Consider the following 7,969-nt stretch of genomic DNA (forward strand, 5'->3'; position numbering starts at 1 on the left):
GAAAAAGAAAGGAAGAAAGAAAGAAAGAAAGAAAGAAAGAAAGAAAGAAAGAAAGAAAGAAAGAAAGAGGGGGAGGGAGAGAGAGTGAAGGAAGGAAGAAAGGGAGGGAAGGAGAGAGGAGGGAGGGAAGGAGGGAAAGGAAGAAAGGAAGATAGAAAGGGGATAGGATCAGCCGAGCCAGCAGCTGTCCTGTCCTCCAGTCTGGATAGGAAGAGTGACTCTCACATTGTGTTCCCATCCCTGCCATTTCACAGCCTGCAGAGGAAGCCTGGGTGTTATTTACTGTTCAGAGCAACGGCAGTTCACTCCTTCGTGCACTCAATAGATAAATATTTACCAGACACCTACCACCTGCCAAGTCCCGAGATCTTTAACCTCAAACAAGATAGTGTGTCCCCTGCCTTCCCCCAGCCCTCGGTATGCCCTTACTATAGGGGGTGGGAGGCGGTGGGATGTTGGGGTGGGATTGGCAGGGAATGGAAAGCCATGCTGAGTTCTGAGGTCACAGAAGCACTGAGGAGAGTCTGGGGAGATGGCATGTGTGACAACCCCAGTGCGGCTCTCCAGCACTCATGTAACAGGACCAAATGAGGTAGTGTGCCTAGAATCCCCGCACTGCGGGAGTAGAAGTGGGAAGATGTCTGAACTTTCTGCCTGGTTAGTCTAGTCAAATCTGTGTGCTCCAAACTCCACAATCAGACTCTTGGGGCCCTTCTGCCCCCAACCTACTGGACAAGGCTGACACCCTGGGGTCCATCCTGAGCCTCAGTCTCCCTAGATATTAAATGAGAGGCGAGATTCAGGACAACACAGGCATCCTGTGTCTTCCTTGGGGACTCCCGACCTCTCCCCTCTTAGGACTGATGATTAACCCCGGCTACCTGGAGCGAGGAGGAGCTGCTTAGCCATGATCTACGACTAGGACTCCACCCAACCCACCTCTGCCCTCCCGTTAGCCCTTCCCCCATCCTTGACAAGCGGCCAGTCTTGCACGAGGTACTGGGGACACAGAAGGCAGGGTCTCAACAGTGCCTGTAAGATGGAGTCTGGGGAAGACTTCCTGGCAGAGTACCACATCTATAGAGGAGAATCTGCATTTATTATGTGCCTACGGTATACCAATAGCAAACTCCCAAGGCTCTCCCACATCGGACACGCTCTCTACCACAAGCCTCTAGGAATGGAGTCTCTTTAGTGTTTCTTGAAATGGATCTTGTGTAGTCCAGGCTAGCCTTAAACCTGCTATGCAAATGAAGACGACTCTGAACATCCTAACTTCTCACCTCCACCACCCATGTGCTAGGATTACAACTGCACTCGCGTGCACATGCGCGCACACACACACGCTTACATGCTCACACAGGGGTGGGGAGCTGGCTAAGTGGTTAAGAGCACACACACACACACACATACATGCTCACATGGGGGTGGGGAGCTAGCTAAGTGATTAAGAACACAAACACAAACACACACACACACACACACACACACACACACACACATATATACACATACATACATACATACAGAGAGAGAGATGATTTGCCAGGCATGAACATTTGTCACCAAATAGATGACCTGAGTTCAGTTCCCAAGACCAACAAACATGGTATAAGGACAGAATTGATGCCAAAAAAAGACCTCTGATCTACACACACATGCACACACACACACACAAATACACACATGCACACACATACACATATACACATACATACCTACACATACACACAGAGATAATAAATAAACAAATCTAATTCTTTAAATTTTAAATGAAAACAGTAATGCAACAGCAGACTAGGCTCAGGGCTACTACGGGGAGGCCATGTGCTCAGCATTCAAAACACAGATCTTAGAGCCAGGCTCTTTTGCCCACAGGGGCTACACCACTTCCTAGCTGAGTAACCCTAGGGAAGTCAGTCAGCCTCTCTGTGCCTTGCTCAGCTGTGGGGAGAGATACAGCCTCCTCTCCTGGGAGAGCTGATGTGGGTGGGACACTGGAGCTGCAGCTGGTGCTCTGCTGTCACCCGAGACTACAGCGGAGGTAACAGAGCAGCAGTGACGTCATTCCACCACGGAACGTACAACTACCTGGACAAAACCCATTCCAATGATCCGGAACAGGTTCAGAGAAACCAAGTCCATCGCTCAAAGTCACACATTGCTGGCTGTGATGCGGGAGAGGAGGGGCTGGCATGGACAGCCAACCTCTATGTTTGTCAGCCAGCTCCTGTCCCTGACACCTCAGGCCACCAAGCAGCCTCCATGTCCAGTCCTCTGGGTTGCTCATTAATCTTCATCTCACCCCCTCAGCCCAGCTGTGCACCCTGTTCCCAGGACAAAGAGACCTTTCTGCTGAGGTGGGTGGAGTCTCTGACACTTGCCAGCCACCCTCAGTCACAAGCTTTACCTCATTCCCTTCCTTGCACGACTTCTGAGCCAAGGGGTGGGAACAAAGTCCAGACAAGTTAAGCCCTAGGGATCCAGGTCTTCCCATACACAATACAGCATGGCTCCTTGGCCAAGTTCAGATACTCCCCATCCCTGACCGAGAAGTTCAACCACTGGAGAACAGAGAATCCCACCTTAGGGCATTATTTCCATCACCCACGCTGGGCCCTAGCACCCTCTCTGGAAGGCCACTGTCCTGTGACCACTGTGTCTTCTTGCTCTTGCCAGCCAGCCCCCAGAAGCCCTTGACTGAACTTGGGGTGCATTTGAGTTTGAGACACTTCCCCAACACAGCTCATTCCCAGATCAAGGGACGAGCTCAGGTGCAGAAAGCTAATGTCAGCCAGTCCAGAGACCAGGGACCAAGCTCTGAGGGACATTTAATCTGAGTGTGCCTCCCAAGAGACTTAAAAACTAACTCCTAGCTAAACACTGGGTATAGTGCTGCATGCCTGTAATCCCGGCACTTGGGAGGTGGTGGCAAGATAAGGATATCCTTGGCTACGAAGGAAGTTTAAGGTCAGCCTGGGCTACAAGGTGAGATCCTGTCTTGTAGAACAAAACCCCTTGGACTTGAGAGAAATGGAAAGAGCTTATGACAGAGTTGAAGACCTTGAAGTGGAGGGGCAGGGAGGCCATGAAGGGACAGCTTGGGCTTGGGGAACAGAAAGTTCCCAGGTTACCACCCAGCTGCTCTGACTTCTGTATGTTGCTGCAGCCCCTAAAGAAGGAGAAAAAAAACACAACAAATTGACAATTTTGTCACCTCAAATTAAGCACCCACCTTACTTGAGAAGGAAGCCACGTGAGACAGAATCAGGAAGGCTTCTGCGCATGCTCTTGGGGTGTGAGGTTTTCTGTCACTGCCCTCTCTTCATTTGCCAGTGAGCCATGGCCAGGTCTTTCTCAGGGCATTTGACCCAGCCGGCTCCCGACCTCCATCTTGGGTCATCATAGATCATGATAACCCCAGGGAGAGGCTCCTGCGATTGCCAGGTCCTGACCTTGGCTTGCTGGCTGATTTTACACATTAGCAAAGACTGTCACTGGGAATGACGCACAGCGGGAGTCAGGGAGTCAGCAACAGACAGTGACACTAGGAAAACCCAGGAGTGTTCTGGAAGGTCCCCACCTACCCAGCGAGGGTTGCCACAGGTGACCTCAGGGAAAAGAACTTGACGGTTCCAGGTCCTCAGCAAGTGCCACAGAGTTGGACATAGAGTGCGAAACAAGGGAGGGAGATCTCATTGTTCATTTGACACAGGGTTTCTCTGTGTAGCCCTGGCTTTCCTGGAACTCACTCTGTAGACCAGGCTGACCTCGAACTCACAGAGATCCACCTGCCTCCTGAGTGCCGGATGAAGGCATGTGCCACTATGCCTAGCTTCTTTTCTCTTTAAAAGAATGTTTTAGGGCTGGCAAAATGGCTCAGTGGGTAAAGAGCATTGACTGCTCTTCCGAAGGTCCTGAGTTCAGATCCCGGCAACCACAGGGTGGCTCACAACCACCCGTAATGAGATCTGACGCCCTCTTCTGGTGCGTCTGAAGACAGCTACAGAGAATTATGCCGGAGCAAGCTGGGCAGGCAGTGAGCGGGGTCGGCAGAGGTCCTGAGTCCAATTCCCAGCAGCCATACAGATGATGGCCCACGGCCATCTGTACAGCTACAGTGTGCTCATACACTGTAAATAAAATAAATAAAATAAATGAATAAAAAAGAATGTTTTAAAAATTGTTTTTAGTCTGGCAGTGGTGGCGTATGCCTTTAATCCCAGCACTCTGGAGGCAGAGGCAGGCAGATCTCTGAGATCAAGGCCAGCCTGGTCTACAGAGTGACTTCCAGGAGAGTCAGGGCTATACAGAGAAATTCTATCTCAAAAAAAAAACTAATAATAATAATAATAATAATAATAATAATAATAGTACATTTTATATTTATTTGTGAGGGGGTTTCATGTGTGCTGTGGCACACCTGCAGAGGTCAGATGACAATCAGTGGGAGATAATTCCCTCTTTCTACTATGTGAGTCCCTGATATGGAAATCACCACGCTTGGCAGCAAGCGTCTTTACTCACTGAGCAATCCTACCAGCCACTTTTTTTTTTTTTTTCGGTTTTTCCGAGACAGGGTTTCTCTGTGTAGAGCTGGCTGTCCTGGAACTCACTCTGTAGACCAGGCTGGCCTCGAACTTAGAAATCCACCTGCCTCTGCCTCCCAAGTGCTGGGATTATAGACGTGCACCACCACCGCCCAGCCCAGCCACTTTTTTTAGACCATTTTTCTTTTCTTTTCTTTTCTTTTCTTTTTTAAAGACAGAGTCTCATGTACCTAAGGCTGGCTTTAAATCCACTAGGTAGCAGAGGATGACCTCGAACTCCTGATCCTCCTGCCTCTGCCTCCCAAGTGCTGGATTTATGGATGTTTGTCACCACATTAGGCCCTTTTTTTCTCTTTAGAGGCACAGTCTCTTTCTGCATTCCAGTCTTGCAATTCTCCTGCCTCTACTTCCCATGTGCTAGGAGACAAGCGGGAGCCAACATACTTCCTTGACACCTCTCAGAGGTATGTTTCCGTAGCAGTTGAATAAAACGCGTTTTGCAAACCAGGCTTGGTAGTGAACAGCTTTCATCCCAGCACTTGGGAAGCAGAGGCAGGCTGATCTCTGTGAGTTTGAGGCCAGCCTGGTCTACAGAGTGAGTTCCAGGACAGCCAAGACTACACAGAGGAAATCCTACCTTGAAAATCAAAAAACAGGAGCTGGAGAGATGGCTCAGCGGTTAAGAGCACTGACTGCTCTTCCAGAGGTCCTGAGTTCAATTCCCAGCAACCACATGATGGCTCACAATCATCTGGAATGGGATCCGATGCCCTCTTCTGGTGTGTCTGAGGACAGCTACAGTGTACTTATGTATAATAAAAAATAAATCTTGGGCTGGTGAGATGGTTCAGCAGGTAAAAGCACTGACTGCTCTTCCAAAGGTCATGAGTTCAAATCCCAGCAACCACATGGTGACTCACAACCACCCATAATGAAATCTGATGCCTTCTTCTGTGTACTCATTTATAATAATAAATAAATCTTGTTTAAAAATAAATAAATAAATAAATCTTTAGACCAGAACAAGCAGGGCTGACTGGAGCGAACAGAGGTTCTAAAAGTTCAATTCCCAACAACCACATGAAGGCTCATAACCACCTGTACAGCTACAATGTATTCATATACATAAAATAAATAAATCTTTTTTAAAAATCAAAAATAGCTGGAAGTGGTGATGCATGCCTTTAATCCCAGCATTTGGGAGGCAGAGGCAGGTGAATTTCTGAGTTTGAGGCCAGCCTGGTCTACATAGCAAGTTCCAGGACAGCCAGGGCTACACAGAGAAACCCTGTCTCAAAAAGACTAAAAAAAAAAAAAAAAAAAAAAAAAAAAAAAAAAGAAAGAAAGAAAGAAAAGAAAAAGAAAAAGAAAGAGAAAAAAGAAAATAAAAAACAAACAAACAATAACAAAACATGTTTTGTACACTTGAGGGTAAGTCCTGGCCCCAGCGCCCGGGGAGAGAAGCCGAGCGTCATTCCTGTTACCTGGTGTAGTTCCTCAGATGCAGCCATTGAATTCTGGAGCTGCTCCATTTTCTGTTGAAGGACAGCCACTCTGGAATTGTGTGTCACTGAGCATGATGTTCTTCACTCTGATGACACCCAAGAAACATCTCCAGAGATTGTCTGGTGGTGTCCCCTTGGGTACAAAAGTCACAGCGCCCTAAGGACAGCTGTTCTCAATGGAGATACAGGAAGGAGGTGCATGCAAACGGTTGGCACAGCTGGTGAGTGTGGGGGCTGAGAATCCAGCTTGGCTGGTAGAGAGCTTTCCCAGCATTCTCGAGGACCTGAGTCTGATCCATGTGAAGTGGGCATGGTTGGCATGCACCTGTGATCCCAGCATTCTGAAGGTGGAGGCGGGAGAATCCGGAGTTGAGAAGTATCTTCAGCTACTCAGTGAGTCGGAAGCCAGCCTGGGCTACATGAGACCCTGACTCAAATTTAGTCTAAAAAATGAAATCTAGACCCTTCAGGTGTGTCCAAGGTGCCCATCCCCGTTGTCACCTGTCCCCAGTCCAACTCTCCGCATCAGCTCTGCACTTTCTAAATACTATGAGTCCCAAGTGTTCCCTGGGTTTAATTCCCAGCATCCTCAGCTACCCTCTGGCCCTGGAGAGTCTCATCAAATGCCATCCTCCAAGCCTGTCCTCATTTACCTGGGAGCCCACCCACTCGTGTGTCTTGACACACGTGAGATCCACATGCAGGAGGCATCTGATGTGGGACCAGGACCCTGGTGCTCTGGCTGTGCTGGTACAGAGAGCACAAGGTGGCTGTGTTCACACATGGGCTCTCTGTCATCCGTGCATGTCCTCCTGGCTTGCCTATCCTCTGTCCCTGACCCACACCTCTGGTCATCCCTGATGCAGATGATCAGAAGGAACAATGACACCACAGGTCAGAAAAAGAAGCAGACAGGGGACTGGAGAGATGGCTCAGCCGTTAAGAGCACTGACTGCTCTTCCAGAGGTCCTGAGTTCAAATCCCAGCAACCACATGGTGGCTCACGACCATCTGGAATGGGATCCGATGCCCTCTTCTGGTGTGTCTGAAGACAGCAACAGTGTAATCACATACATTAAATAGACAAACAAATAAATAAATCTTTTTTTTTTAAAAGCAGATGGGTCGGAAGCACACGCGTGTGTGTGTGTGTGTGTGTGTGTGTGTGTGTGTGTGTGTAGTGTAGTGTATGTGTATGTTTACCACTGTGGATACACAGGCTTCCACACACAGCCAGGAACAGGCAGGCCAGAGGTGATGATGGTGATGATGGTGAAGATGGTTATGGTAGTAATAGTGCTGCTGCTGCTGATGGTGATGGTGGTGATAGTGATGATGGTGATGGCGGTGGTAATGATGACGATAGCGATGGTGGTGGTGGTGAAGATGATGATGATGATGATGGTTACTAGTACCAATGCTGATGACAGTGGTGATAGTGTTGACAGTGGTAGTGTCAATAGAGAATAGAGATGGCAATGATGAAGGCTACTAACACTGACTCCCTCTACAATTTCAAGTCTCTCACCTAACACCAGGCTCACCTGTTCAAAGCCTGGAACAGAGGTATCCATCCGTGTCATCCCCATTTACACACAAACTGGGGCTGTCGAGGCCAAGGTTCTCGCCCAGAGCCATACATCTAGTAATGGCAGAGCCAGGACTTGAACCCAGATCCCCTTCATCTTACCCATACGCCCTTTTATATGAAGAGGATGGCAGGGGGTGGCAGTAATCGAGGAGTATCAATCACAGGGCTGGGCGTCAACCCCCCCCCCCCAGCAAGTCCCACTATGTCTGAGAACTGTGTCTTAGACCCGGTGGATGGTTTGAGCTAATTCGGGGTTAGGTGGCTGAGCCTAAGCCCAATACTCCTCGCCCCTTTTCTTTCTATTTTGAGACAGGATCTCACTC

Source organism: Mastomys coucha, unplaced genomic scaffold (assembly GCF_008632895.1).
Source record: "Mastomys coucha isolate ucsf_1 unplaced genomic scaffold, UCSF_Mcou_1 pScaffold22, whole genome shotgun sequence".
NCBI lineage: Eukaryota > Metazoa > Chordata > Mammalia > Rodentia > Muridae > Mastomys > Mastomys coucha.